Genomic DNA, 13,775 nt, shown 5'->3' with positions numbered 1-13,775 from the left:
TACGTGTGCAATCGTACTGTGTCCAATTGTACCGTGGTCAAATGGACGTCACCCGTTGCAATCCAGAGGCACGTAGTGTTGCAATCCAGAGGCCTGATTGGACAGAGCAGGCAGCGCCACGTCGACTGAGGGCTGATTGGCCCGGACCAGCCATTGAGCAGAACAAGGAATCGGTGCGTACCAATTTTACAGGTCACATTCCAAAAGTCATATCGATAACTGCGAGGCGGATTCGTCATGGCCAGTAGGTATTGCGTATCGAACCAATCTCAGGTAAGTGTTGCGTGATCGTAACGAGTCTTACGGTGAGGACTGCGTGATAAAGTTATCACTGACAATTTGGCAAGTGGCCAGAAAAGACAGTGCGGCCGGACTACACATTCCGAGAGCGGTGACAACTGGCGTAACAAAGTCGTACGACACAAGTAAGTTAATTACAACGAAACCTTGTAGGGGGGGGGGGGAGAGGATAGGGATAAAAAACCGACTGGCGACCGTGATAAATATTCCATTAAAAACGAACAGGCCGAGCTGCACTTAAGTGCAACTCCGGTCACAGTGGTAGTATATGCATTTCTACTTCGCATGTCGTAAATAATAATCCTTTCGGATAACCAGGGGACTTGGAACTTTGGATAACGAACCGGGCTAACTAATTACGCCGGTTAATTTTCAACGATTGAAACAATCGCGGTTAATTAGTAGCAATCAAAACCAAACAAAAGAGAGAAAATAAAGTTGAAATTGGCGACCGTGACAGGACGATACTAAAATTCGCAAATTCCGGTTGCGATTTCCGCGTGTCGTGTTTACGAAAGGATAGCGTGCGGAATTTAAAGAAAAAATTACATTAAAGGCTGCGAAGGCCGAAAGACATCACGAGTTATTGTTCTGCGGGGATAGCAGAATAAGAATAATAAATGAATAAGGTGTTCATGAACTGAAGTAGAACGCATAATTGTTATTTCAGGAGCACGTAATATATAATTATGAATAAACAAAATCGCTAACGATCGGTATTGGTGTGGAGTCAGATGTTTCTATATTAGATAGCAAATGTAAAACGAAGCTAGAAATGAAGGGAAGGTTTTGCTAAGAATAAGAAAGAGATAAAACAAATCCTGTTCTAGCATAATTGTTCCATTTTTAATAATATTGAGCATTAAGATTTAACCGTAGATCGAAGTGAGTGCAATTTAGGCAAAAAAGGAAAATAGAAATAAGCGGTTCTAGAGAATATAAGGCCGCAAAGAATGTTTACGCAAAAGTAGTAAAGGGATGTGGCAAAACAAATTGTTGTAAACAAACAAATGTCAAAGGCATCCACTAAGGCGAATAAACATAAGATCTTTGCAAATGAAAGGTTTTTAAACGTATTTCATTCAAAATTAGCGCTTAAAAATAATTAATGCAAAATTTAAGTAAACAACCAAAAGAAAACAAATACCACAATAGTGGAAATATTAAGGAAAAATTCTGGTAGTAGAGGTCAGCTGGGACCAGGAACTAACAGGATAAGTAAAAATTTGTGATTAAAAACCCAATAATAAAAATTTTTTGTTGTTGTTTAGACAATTTGTTGAAACCTTAAGTTAAAAAAGACAATATTGAAATTTCGAAGTTAGACATCAGAAGAAAGCCGATAAAAGGAAAAATTGCCTTTAAGGAGGAACTTTATGGAATGCAATAATAATAAACAAAAGGTAAAAGATAAAATTAAGAGCTGAAAATCAGTGGTGTAATTTACGGGAACATAACGAAGCACGTAAATACCGAAATATTGATAAAGGTTTGAGTAGAAGAATTTAAATAAATAAATAAACAGAAAATTTGTTTTAGTTATAAGTGAAACAACAAATCACTCCAAAATAGAGCAAAAGATAGTCAGCTGATAGTGATTGCGGAAGTTAGTAGACAAATAAAAGAGGGAGAAAAAATTTATTAAAGAGGATTTGTTGACTAAATTGACTATTGAAACGTCAGGAAAGAGCAGCGATAAAAAAGTTTTCGATAAAACTGCCCTTTGTTCAAACAGTTCCGAGTTGCTAATCACGACAAGCAAATATCAAGTGTCTAAGATTCGGAAAGGAGCGTATGCATAGGGTGACTCGGGTAAAAGGGATCATCTGGTGGCGTGAGGCCGGAGCTAGATATTATCGCGTGAATGCAAAGCAAATGTAGATTTTTGGCATGTATTGACGCTGTAAAGATAAAACAAATTCAGAAATAGAAAACTATTTGAATAAATAACTAGTTCTTGCGGTTAGAGCGGGGCTTGTAATTAAGAATAGTGCGTACGAAACGTTAGTTGAACAAAAGCGAAATCGTAGTAACCAAGCGTTCACAGAGATCTCGGGTGCTAACTGAGAGTTATGCCCTTTGAGACAAAGCGGGTAATGAGAAGACGGAACGTTGGAAAATCTCAAGAAATAGTCACATCTGAAGCATCAGCAGACACGCAGGAGTCGGTGCAAGCAGACACAACATCAGAAGAGGAAATGTCACTGGTACGCACACCGCCAGCTAACGCAAGCCAGGTGACACTGACCGGAAACACAATGGCAGAGCAAAACACGAAGCAAGTCGAGGAATTGCGCAAAGAAATAGGCGAAATGAGAGTATGGATCGAAGAGCTTCGACGACAAAATGAGGAATTGAGGCGAGAACAGGGAGTATCACCGCGAACGCAGAAGGACCCTGGCACACAAACACTTCCTGGATTAAGATTACCGCGAGGAGAGTGGCTCACTAACCCATTCCAGGAGCTGAAATATAAAGGAAGAAAAGATGAGATAAATCCAGTCAGATTTATTTGTAGATTCGAGAGGATTGCGGAAAGAGAGGCCGGGACAAGATCGATTGTATTATTTCGGTACATGTCTCAAGGAGGAGACAGCGGCCTGAATGGACAATCGAGACTTCAACGACTACGAAGAAGCTAAAACAGCATTTTTGGAGTATTTCTGGGATAATGTAACACAACAACAGATTCGATATACACGATAAAATATACACTGGAAAATATAACCCAGCCAAGGACGGATCATTGGTGGAATACGTGTTAAAGCATGCACGCCAAGCAAAAGTATTTACGTCTCCAATGGATGAGCAAGAAATCGTCACAAGTTTAGCGAGACATTTCGATGACTCGATAGCAAGAGAGTTAAGACCAGCATGGGTCAAATCCGTGGAGCAAATAACGGAAATTTTGCATCATATAGAAACGGAGAAGAAAATTCGCAAGGATGCTAAGAAGCGAACGGAAACCGAAGCGACGGATAGGAAGAAAGACGATTTGAAAAGAAATGAAAATAGAAAGCATTTAGCCGTAACGACAGGTTAAGGCGAGGACTATGCGGAAAAGAAACGAAACATCAGATATTACAGTGAATCATATCGTAGGGAAGAAGATATAAATCGCAAAAGAGAGTCCGATATCATCGAAATCGCAGAGCGGACGGAGGAAGTGATGAAGCGTCAAGCGGTGACGAAGCCGTAAACAAATCAACACTCAAAAGGAAGGAAGTGAAGGACAATTCTACAAAGGATAAAACTTCTGAGAAGAAGGGGTTAGACCGGCGAAGTCGCACAAAAGTTGCAGCTATACAATTAGAAGAAAAGTCCGAGGCATCAGATATATCGGATGATCAAATAAGCATTTCAATTGTTCGAACTGAAGAGATAATACGAGATGTGGACGAATGGTGCACGGAACAACAACAAATCTCGAAAAAACCGGATTTATTCGTGGAAGTGAAAATTGGACCATGTCTAATACGAGCACTTATAGACACAGGAGCACAAATCTTGATGATAGCTCAGGATTTATGCGAGGAATTACGCGGAAAAGGAGCCTTAATGACGGAGATACCAATTACGAAATTTCCAGTGCGATGAGCTTTTTCGGATAAAGGAGAAAGAATTGCATACAAAATGTTTACGGAAATAGAAATAGAAGGTAAGAAATGTAGTGGCAAATTTTATATCGCAAAAAGATTACTCTATAGGATGCTACTAGGAATTGAATTTTTAACGGCACATCGAGCAATTATAGATTGCGCAACGAATCGCATAACACTACAGTTGAATGAAGCTGTAAATGTAATGTCAGTTAAGGAATTGAGTTTCCAGGACGCACTGCAAAACCTGGAAGAACTGATAACTGAATACAACGAACTGTTCACGCAGGAAATCGGGTGCGTGAAGCATTACAAACATAAAATGGAAATGACGACTAACGCGTTTAAATCCAAAATTTACCCGATTCCGGAGATACACCGAGACAAAGTGCTGAAACACGTTGCAGAACTGGAGACCGCGGGAATCATAGAGAAGGCAGCTACGCAGTATATTAATTCATTAGTTGCTGTTGTGAAAAAGACAGGAGAAATTAGACTTTGTCTAGACGCACGTGAACTGAACAAGCGAATGGTCAGCGATCACGCACAACCTCCAACAATAGACAAAGTATTCCGGAGAATCGGGCATAAAAAATATTTTAGTACACTGGATGCTACCAAGGCATTCTGGCAAATTCCACTAGAATCCAGCAAGAAATATACAGGGTTTATGGTAGCAAATCAATCGTACGTTTTTCGAAGAATGCCATTTGGATTAAAGACGGCCGGTGCATCTTTTACGCAAGCCATGAATCTGACTATGGAAGAGGAAGATTCAGAATTCTTGATCATATATTGATAATATATCTGGATGATATTGTTGCGCTCGCGGCGTCGGAAACAGCTCTCACGCCGGTTTCCGCGATCGCGCACTTGTCCGCGGAAATGAGAGAGCGCGGTTTGCTATTAAACTCTTTATTGCAACAGGGATCTCAATTAGAAATACAAGAAAACGGACGAGCCGTCCGAAAACGCAACGTGACAGATCTCGCGACTCTCTAATACAACAACACGCTGGTCGCCCGGCAACGAACAGTCGCGCCGAGCGCACGCCGTTCAGGCGGCTCCCGCGACACATACACGGTGCCCCTCGCGTAACAATATATTAATACCCTCAAACTCATTGGAGGAGCATTTGGAACATTTGAATATAGTGTTCAAGAAACTGCAAACAAAAGGTTTCAGATTAAATCAGAATAAATGCCGATTCATGAAAACGGAAATAACGTTCCTAGGCCACACTTTCAGCGAAATAGCGGCTGAGCTAGTGAGTGAAACAAAACAGGCAGTGATCAATTTTTCGAGACCGAAAAACAAAAAGGCTTTGCAGTCTTTCTTAGGGCTCGTAAATTGGGAAAGAAGATTCATAAAAAACCTAGCACGAATAACCAAACCTTTAGAGGAATTACTCAAAAAGGACAGGAAATTCACTTAGACAAGTAGGGAGCAGGAAGCGTTCACGGAAATTAAAAGAGCGTTTCAGGACGCAGAAAATTTTTGTCTCATCAAACCAGGACTTGCGTTTGGGATTTTCATTGATGCGTCAACGCATGGATTGGGCGCACGTCTCTACCAATACGATAATGACGGTAAAAGATACACGGTAGCATACGCAAGCCGGAGCCTGAAGGGAGCCGAGACAAATTTATACAGTTACTGAACTAGAATGTCTAGCTTTGGTATGGAGCTTAAGGAAGTGGCACATTTTGCTTATGGGGCGCCAAGTGAAAGTACATACAGACCACAAAGCATTGAAATTTCTCAGTTCATGCAGACAAAATAGCACGTGCATCGCAAGATGGTTTGATTTCCTTCAGGAATTTGATTTGGAAATCGAACACATCCCAGAGAAACAAAACACAGTCGCGGACACACTATTACGCATGCACGCGAAAGGATCAGCAAATAAATGCGATGAGAAGGCAAAGGTCATCGGGATGATTACCGATTGTACGGAAGGAGAAGATACAGCAGCATGGTATGACCTCATCAAGCAAGCTCAACATTACAAGAGAATTGCGCAACATTACAAGAGAAAATCACACAAGACCCGGAGGTTTTCTATGAGCGTAATGGTTTAATACGATTTCGGAACGCGAACGGAAGAGAAAGAATTACAATTCCGGGTGAAATATCATGGAAATTGATTAGGAAAATACACAAGCTACTGTTACATTTTGGAACAGATAAGACCAAAGATTTTGCAGAGAAATATTTTATAATACGAAACTTGGACAAGATTACGCGAGATGTAGTGGCATCATGCATCACATGCATCGCGACTAAATATTACACCCGACTAACCGTGGGATTTAGTTATTATGAATTACTAGAAATCTCAGAACATACGGTTTCAAATGATATTTTCGGACCATTACCAACGGATGGAAACGGCTATCAATATATTTTAGTACTACTCGATCACTTCTCAAAGTTAACAAAGTTCTACCCGATGAAAAATCAACGGTTAGATACGATCATTGAAATCTTACAGGGACAGTACATTCCAGAAATAGGAAATTTTGACGGACAAAGGAGGACAATTCACTGCATTTCGGTGGATAAATTTTGGGGTAGCGAACGGCATCGTAATCCGACACACGTCACCATATAATCCTCAATCAAACCCAGTAGAAATGGTCATGAGGGAATTAGGCCGAGTAATACGGGCGTACGCGTATAGACGACAAACGCGATGGAAAGAGATAATCCTCAGACTCGAGAAAGTAATAAACGCAACGGCACATCGCAGTACAGGATTAAAGCCGATTGACTTACATGACGACATAAACGAACCATTGAGAATCAATGAGCGATTACAACCAAGGGACAAACCAGTTTTAGAAAGACAGGAAAAGATAGAAATAGCGAAGGCAAATCTGCGGAAGAGAGCAGAGGAAAGAGCGAAACAGGCAGACAAAAGGTTAACGGCACCCGTTTACCAAATAGGGAATCGAATCTGGTTGCGGGTACATAAAAGATCGGATAAGAGTAGGAGCGTCGCAAAAAAGATGTTTCCAATTTATGAAAGATCGTATCAAGTCGCGGAAGTAGTTAGGCCAAACGTGTACCTAATAAAGGATGAATATGGGAACATTATGGGAACGTTCAATTCTAGACAAATAGGGCCACACAGGGAACCGCGTTTCCGATTCAACGAAAATCTACAGGGGACAAATTGAAAAATTAAAAAATCGAGTCTTCTACAGGGAGTCGACCAGTATCTTAAGTTACGAACACGAAACTAATGACACTTATGTTTACAGATATCGACAAACAATGGCGGATGAAAGAGCTTCGGCACACAATTTCAGCGTATATTACGGACGTTACGTGGACTGATGACAGAACTCAGCGAGGCACTGGAGGAGCTAAAAGAGATACTTGACGAAGTACGGCCTCTGACGGAAGAAAGGGAAGCCCTAACGGCGCAGATCCAACAGATGAGAAAAAGGATCCAACAGGCGCGGAAATGGAAAACGAGGTTGACCATGGCACGGAACGAGGAGGCAAAACAATTGGGAAAGCTCAGAGCCAAATATGAGAAGCTGGAATGCGAGACCAAGGAAGAATTTGAAAGAATTATCGCTAGCCTGAATTACGAGCAGTATGAGATCTACCAAAGGTATAATACCACAAAACCACGTCAAGGGGAAGACAAAAAATTGTCACTAGAAAAGAAAAACCCAGACAAAAAATCACAGCCAAAGGTAACGTCGAATGTATTGCTATCGCCGAAGACAGGAGGAAAGATAAGGGAAAAATTGGCACGAACAAGCGCCAAAAGGAAAGAATCTCAAGCAACAAAACCTTGTCGGAGGGTAGGGATAAAAAACCGACTGGCGACCGTGATAAATATTCTATTAAAAAAAAACGGGCCGAGCTGCACTTGAGTGCAACTCCGATCACACCATGGAGTAGAATTCGCGGAAGGGAAATTAGCGTCTGCCAATTACAAGATTGTTTCCCATAGATTCTTTTGTTGTATCCATCTTAACAGTGTATATTATTGGTTCGCACAGATTATTTTTCCGCGTTCTTTGCAGCATGGGACATAAGGGATACAAATTCATGCAGATCGAAATGAGATATACACACATACACTATCAAAATTCAATATTCGTTAACAAGTGCATGATCGGCGTTAAAATGAGGTCTGAAAACTTGTGTGTTATTATTTATAATTTAATAAACGCATTTAAACTAAGTTTATGTACAATTAAAAAGCAAAAACTGCTTCGTAAAAGTGCAGAAGTATATATACTGTATAAAATAACAAAAAAAAAAAAGAAAACACGACAATATATTGGGTGCGACCTATATTTAGTAGAGAACGAAGATTGCAACAAGGAGCAAGTGAAAATCTGGTGAAAGAAATGCTGGCCGAAGATATAGAAAAATATATAGATTATTTTAGAATGCTATCGCAATTATTTGAGGTATTATTGACATTAGTTGGACCAATCATCGTGAAAGAGAATGTTGTTCGCGAACCTATTTCACCTGCCACTCGACTTCATATTACATTACGTTATTTAGCATTAGGGGACAGCATGAAATCCTTGTCATATGCCTTCAGAGTTGCACACAACACAATCTCGAAAATAATATCCGAGACTTGTACAGCTATTTGGAATTGTCTGAAAGATTCAGTATTTCTCCAGAATAATGAAAAGAGTTGGAAATCTGTAGCTAACGACTTTCAACGATTGTGGAACTTTCCCAATTGTATTGGGACCATTGATGGAAAACATGTTCACATCCAGGTACATACGTGACGGAATTCTAAATTTATATAACATCATTAACAAATCTTTATTAATAAAAGAGAAAAAGCTTAAATATCAAAATATTTGTTTTATATTTAATATAAATAATGAATATAAATTATAAATTTTCTTTTGAAAAAAATGTGTTCTTGTTATAGGCTTCACTAAATAGCGGATCAATATATTATAACTACAAAGGCTATCACAGCATTAATCTTCTCGGAATCAGCGATGTACACTATCGCTTTACAATAATTGATATTGGTGCGGAAAAAAGATAAAGCGATGGAAGAATTTTCCGCAACAGCAAAATTGGAAAACGAAGTTAATGCGTTCAAACTACCAAATCCAAGACAGATTGAAAATAGCGGACCAGAATACTATATGTACTAGTAGCGGATGAAGCTTTTCCATTATCAATGTACATAATGACGCCATATCCGCGAAGTGGAAACCTCAATATTGGGAAAAAAGTTTTTAATTATAGACTTAGCCGCGCAAGAAGACTATAGAGAATGCTTTCGGCATATTAGTGACTCGATGGAGAATATATCAAAGGCCAATCATTGCAAATGTCAGCAATGTACGCAAAATTGTACAAGCAACTTTAGCACTACACAATTTTATCTTACAAAATGAAGAGCAATTAACTGGAAAAAAATCATATTTATATATAAGTACAGAAGATGTACATATATGTCGTGGTATTCGCAATATTCTACTTTGTAGAAGTCGAGGTAAAAATAATGCTATTGCTGTCAGAGAAGGATATTTGTCATATTTTCAAGATACTGGTGCTTTATCTTTCCAGTGGAAGAAAAGCGTTGCAAAACGATTTTTAATGTATTTATTTGTTCAAACAATATAAATAGTACTGTAAGATAATGTAAAACATAATAGATTTGTAAATCGTAGATTACACTCATAAATAAATATGGCCAAATATCATCTTTATTTAACTTATTCGTAAAGCTTCCCGCACAGCATTTTTAAATTCAGATGCATAGCAAATACATAAAATTTGAAATATTACTATATAGCAGATATGTAACAATACATGTGTCATATACCAGATACAAATACTGATGAATGTCCGCGCTATAGATACGTAACTTACGTTACATATCAGATACATATGACAATATATATTCGATACGTGTTAAATACATAAATTATATATTTGATACGTATTTGTAATATTACAACTATGAGTTTAAAATGTATTTGTCATATATCCATATATATTATATTTTATATATATAATGTAAAGTTTAAAGTAATAAAAATGTTTTTATACTAAGTATATTTTTAAAAAATGTTAGCATTTAAAAATAGATATAAATATTAGTTAGTATGTATAATTACATTAATAAAATATATTAGTGTAATTACATCAGTAACAAAAATATTGTAATCAATAAACTAATATTTTTTTACATCTAATATTTCTAAATGCTAACACTTTTTTATTTTAAAAATATACTAGTATAAAAACAGTTTTATTATTTAAAATTTTACATTATATATATATGACGTATACAGGGCATTTTATTTTGTTTCGGAACAACTAAAATAAAGTTTAAATTTTACATTTTATTTGTTTCCAGAACAAAATAAAATAAAAAAAGTTTGAAGAAATGCTGACATATATAATATATGGTATTCTTTTTATATATTTATAAAATATTTTCACAGTATAAAATATTTTCACACGTGAGTATATTATATCTTTTAGTTTTTTCGAAACTTATAATCTAACAATAAGTATAAAAACTTTTTAATGATTAACGCAAAATAAATTATTTATATTAAAAATTGCACAAATTTTTTAAAACAAAACATCTACTGGCAATGTAATATCCCAGGCAACCAGCTGACGTTATAATGACGTTAATATAAAGTCAGTTTTTGACCAGTTCGACGTTAGTTTATGACGTGATATTAACGTAATGACGACGTGAGTTTGTCTCGTCAAAAATGACTACAGGTTAATGACGTTTACTTACGTNATTAATCTGACGTAACNTGATTAACGTGACATCCCACATAGCACGTAATATTACTGCAATATCACACACAATATTGCTTTTTTATTGCAATATTACACTCTAATATAATAGAAATATTACCGTAATGTTAATGTAATATCNCAATAAATATTAAAATGTCCGCCAAAATGCATCACAGTAATATTACAATGATATGTAAAAAAAACTAATGGCACATTGTAAGAGGGGAATTAATTTGAGATTTCACTCGAATTAATCTTTGGAGTCTTGATTCAGTTTGTCGATCAACTAATTAACTCAGTGAAAGATATTAAGTCCGGAAAAATTAGGTTCGGAAAAAATCCTGAGATGAGATGGTGAGATTTGAACTCAAAACCTCCAAATTTACAGCCACTGCACTCAGTCCGCAAGACCACTTGTTCCTTACTTAAAATGTATTTCTTTTCTCTGCTTATTCTCAAGCTATTCTCACACACAAGCTATTCTACGCATTTCGTTTATTACTTATTTAAATTATTATTTTATTAAAAATATTGCAGTGCAATATTTGTAATAAAAAAAATAATTTAAATAAGTAATTACAAATATTTCACTGCAATATGTTTAATAAAGTAATAACTTAAATAAGTAATTGGTATTGAAATAAGAGGCGTTACTGAACAAATTTGCCAGGTAGAATGCAGATGTATTATGTTTCAAAATTAGTTACAAACGTTTCGACTACAAAGTTTTAGTCTTCTTCAGTGTTCTGTGTAATGACAAAATTCATAAAAATAAAATAAAATAAAATATTTATAACAAATAATACAAAAAATATTGTTTCAAATAAGTAATAAATTAAAAATATTGCAGTACAATATATTTTTAATAAAATGCCTGCAACAATGGATAAGAGTATTTCTCTTATTATTAGTATTATTATTAAATATAATTTATAAAATACATTTTTCAGCGAGAACATTTTTTATTAACATGTACTGATTATTAAAGTCAATTTTTAATAAATATATACCAAATGATATAGAAAAATATGTACACATAAAAATATATACACATGTATATGTATCAATTTTATTATATAATAATAATTGTATTATGTAATAAAAATGTTATACACAAACAAAGTGTTTTTTGTTGATATATCACATTTTGAAAACAAAGCATTTATGTTTAAAACAAAAGTTGTTAGGTTTTTACAACAACGTAGCAAAATATATATATCATATTATATATAAGATACAATACACACACACACACGCACTCACACACACACATAATGTATGCAACTTGCTAAATAGTAAATAACATTATTGTAATAGTAAATAACATTAAATGACATCTGTAACGTTCATAAGCCATAATAAAAACCATTATTGATATTTTGCTACTTAAGATGCAATACAATATTACCGTACTATTTCAATATTATAAATGTAATATATTGATTTTATTATTGTAATATTGTATTGGACAATATAATATCTAATATTACTACTATATTGCAATTTTACTGTGATATTTCCGTAATATTACGTGCTATGTGAGATCTTACATATAATACATAAATATATACTCAAAAACAAAGTTTTATTACAACCGTGTTATTTAAATAACGTCATTATGATGTCTTACTCACTTATTTCAACTGACGTCACTCCAAAGATCAATAGTTACATCATATATGACGTATATGTGTGACGTATATACTGACGTCATTGTTATGACGTTCAAAATAACGTCAGATTTAGGTCATCATCACTAATTAGTGACAAAAATCACGTATATTTACGTCATTACAACGTCAGCTGGTTGCTTGGGATATATGTTATATATGTAATACATATGTTATATGTAGTTCAATAAGAATAAAATTAAAAAATAAACTTATTATAATAAATAAACAAAAAATGAAGCTCTGATGTTTGTAATAATGTACGCAAAGTTTTTCACTATTCATATTTTCATTTGTTGAACATCATTCTTAGAGATCTTGATTATCTTCATCTAGAACATTATTAGTTTGGTTTCTTTGTTTGTTTTCTTTGTCTCTGAAACTATCAATAAATTTAATGTTTAATACGTTATATAGTTATTACATATAAAAATATAATAAACACAAATAAAATTTCTAGAAACAAATTATATAGTTACAAGTTAAATCTTTNAATATTTGTTTAAATATGTGTACTTTGAATATATACATTAAATGTATACTTTGAATATAAAAACAAAATACTGAATATCAAAAAAGTATTAAGAACAAATTATGTTAATTAAAAAACTATTTCAACTGATATTATATAATTTCTATAATAACTATTATTTTTAGACAAAAATAAAGTAATAAAGTAATAGAGAATTTGTTTTTAGGCTCTTGAAGTTTATAACCTAAGTCAAGAGGCACGGTAGTGCCTCGCGCCAAGTATATGCGCAAACGAAGTGCGCGCGCGCTGCGCGAGGTACTCCGTGCCTCTTATACGCGAAATTTAGCCGAGAGCCTTTTCGAGATTTTCCGACTTCAACAACGGCTAACCCGGTCGAGTTAGTACTCAATCGAAAGCTGAGATCGAGGCACGAAAAAAAGTATTACGCGGTTTTTTTCTCCGTGCCTTTCCAACGGAGATATCTGGATTCAAAGTCCGAAATGCCGAAAAACTAGGTTCTAAGAATTTGTCCACGTCGTCGGACACGGATTTTCGTCAGCCACCAGAGTGCGTAATGTTTGAGCGTACTTCACCTCTTGTCGCCACCAGGTACAACACTTTCGTGTAGATATAGGCTGCGTTCCGANTTACGCATAATATGCGCGCATTTATCAATAGTACACGTTACATATAGTATAGATAGTATTAGATAAATACATGGATATGCGTAAGTCGGGACGCAGCCATAGTCTCGCGCCAAGTATAGCGGTAGAACTGATAGTAAACATTTTTTGTTTAACCTTTTCGCTCCGGGGATTTTTCCTTTAAAATTGACCTCGCATTTTAGCTGAATTTCATGACTTAAATAAATGAACTTCTTATGACAAGTCGCCACTCGGAGTGCTGGTCCATATATGGACCACTCCCGGAGAGAAAGTTAAGGCTAATGTAAAA

At 35.6% G+C, this 13,775-nt stretch overlaps 1 long non-coding RNA gene across 1 annotated transcript; it reads left to right on the top strand.

Moving 5' to 3' along the window:
* Window positions 1-513: 513 nt before the first annotated feature.
* On the top strand, window positions 514-9,616 carry LOC109861904. The gene is made up of 2 exons (XR_002251050.1): window positions 514-8,665; window positions 8,827-9,616. It is a non-coding gene; the product is annotated as an uncharacterized LOC109861904 (long non-coding RNA).
* The last annotated feature ends 4,159 nt before the right edge of the window (window positions 9,617-13,775 follow it).

Source organism: Pseudomyrmex gracilis, unplaced genomic scaffold, assembly GCF_002006095.1.
Source record: "Pseudomyrmex gracilis isolate BER0280 unplaced genomic scaffold, ASM200609v1 scaffold_1132, whole genome shotgun sequence".
NCBI lineage: Eukaryota > Metazoa > Arthropoda > Insecta > Hymenoptera > Formicidae > Pseudomyrmex > Pseudomyrmex gracilis.
Note: the sequence above shows the minus strand (reverse complement) of the source record. Positions and strands in the feature narration are given on the sequence as shown.